Source organism: Lathyrus oleraceus, chromosome 5 (assembly GCF_024323335.1).
Source record: "Lathyrus oleraceus cultivar Zhongwan6 chromosome 5, CAAS_Psat_ZW6_1.0, whole genome shotgun sequence".
In the NCBI taxonomy this organism is placed as follows: domain Eukaryota; kingdom Viridiplantae; phylum Streptophyta; class Magnoliopsida; order Fabales; family Fabaceae; genus Lathyrus; species Lathyrus oleraceus.
In genome coordinates this window covers 612,369,322-612,371,643 of record NC_066583.1, presented here as the reverse complement: position 1 = coordinate 612,371,643, position 2,322 = coordinate 612,369,322, and positions in this window count along the sequence as shown.

The following is a 2,322-nucleotide window of genomic DNA, read 5'->3' as shown; positions in this document are numbered from 1 at the left end:
CTCTGATGTGTTACTTAAACTCTGATAGTTGTGGAAACAAAGTTGACATAAGATGTAATTCTGGATATTTGTTTAAGTATTTAGGAGGTCCTATTTCTTGGTGTTCCAAGAAGCAACCAGTTGTTGCTTTTTCAACCTGTGAAGCTAAATACATTGCAGGTGTTGTGGTTGTATGTCAAGTTGTTTGGCTTCTGAATTTACTATAGGATCTGAAGATCAAGGTAAACAAGCCTCTAAAGTTGATGATTGATAACAAGTCTGCAATCAATCTTGCCAAGAACCCAGTGTTGTATGGGAGAAGCAAATATATTGAGAATAAGTATCACTTTCTGAGAAATCAGGTTCAAAATGGAGTGCTAGAAGTTATACACTGTAGCACTCAAAAGCAACTTATAGATATGCTGACGAAAGCGATCAAGACTGATCAATTTCTCCGCTTGAGGGATGAAATTGGTGATGTTAGTTTTGATTAGCTGAATATGAATTAAAAGATGGTGTTAGAAGTAATCTATATTTAGTAGTAATATTAGTTTTGTTAAGCTTAACCTAGCTAGTGTAGGTTAACATTTTAGCCTACGTGGTATTATTGATTGTGTATATAAACAAGTGTAGTTGTCAATAGAGTAATGGTGTGCGTAACCATTTACTGTAACCGTTTTGGAAGAGTAGTGGAAGTTTGTTATTTCAATTCTCTCTCTTCTCTCTCTTCTTCCATCTTCATCTTCTTCAACTTGTGCACCAACACTTTATTTTCCTAATCTAGAAAGATAACTCAGAAATAGAGTATTACATTTCAAAACACACAAACCCAATAACAACTAAAAACACCAAACTTCACAATGTTAGGTTTAAGATTTCACATATGGAGAATGTCTCCTTAAAAAGGAACAATTGCTCAACAAAAATGCATATATGATCTTGGCATAGACGTGGCTGGATTCTAAAATGAGCAAACATATCAATCTTTATAATGACTCTGTCATTATATGAGGTCTCTCACATAAGAGGCCAGATTATTAGTCTTTTTTTCTTCAGTTTAAACCATTATTCAGTGGTTTTAAACCGCCGCAAAATTTTAGCTTTTTTTTTTTGGTTTTCAACCATTTAGCATCGGGTTTAAACCCCTGCGAAATTTCATTTTTTTTCCCAACTATTTAGTGGTGGTTTTAAACCACACAACATAAACATTGAAAATTTGCGATGGTTTAAAATTGCCGCAAAATGGTTGAAACTGAAGAAAAAAGACGTGAAATTTCTAGTCGGTTACCTGGAAGACCTATTGTGGTAGACAACGCCCTTTATAATGATGATTCTTAATTTTGATTGAAACAAATCTATTTAAATCTTAATCTAATATTATTAATAATTTCAATCTTGCTAAAAAGCGGAATTAGAATAAATATTTTCCAAATGAGAATGAACTTTAAATTAGATCTTTGATTGAACATAAAAAGAATTAAATCCTAACAATTGCTTCATGAAACACTTGTAGACGGAATGTCTCGCATAATGTTACACATCTTACTTAATATATTGCTTACAAAATTTAGCCAACAACATATAATAAACTTCTTATTAAAAAAAATCAATATTACTTTAGCCCTCCATGTTTAGTGTAATTATGATATATGAATAAACATGTTACACATAACAGATTGTCAAAAAAAATGTGATGATACAAAATAGAAGAACCTTTTTACACCTACTGCAAAAAATAGTTGGTTTTGTGCATGTGACTTCCCTGCCAATGGCCAATTCACCACTGCATTCTTCTCATATGACCAGCTTTCTCTCCTCTGCTAAAAAATTACACTAAAAGGTCCCCACAAACATCTTCAGTCAGCATCATGCATGCAGGAGACAACTCCATTCAAACCAAAAGTCTCATGGTCCTATTTTTTATTAGGACCAAGGATGTTTCTCTCACATGTCAATATTTTCTTACCTTAATCACTTCAATTATTCTTATTCATCATGATCTCTTACACATTTACTCATCATTAACAATCAACTTTACTTCATGCAACACATTTTCTCATATATTTGACACATCTAATATGAATCAAGCTTATTCTTAATCATTGTCTCTAACATAAATACTACCTCTGATCCTTAATATAAGAAAAACTTTACTTTTTTGATTCATTTCATTGAAGAATCAATGCATCTGATATATTGATACTTCAATAAATCTAAAAAGCAAATTTTTTCTTATATTAAACATTAGAGGGAGTATAATTTAAATATCTGATATTTGAACAAGTCACGACAAGAACTATCTCCATGCAAGTGTGAAAGGACACATGTTTGATCATTTTGTAG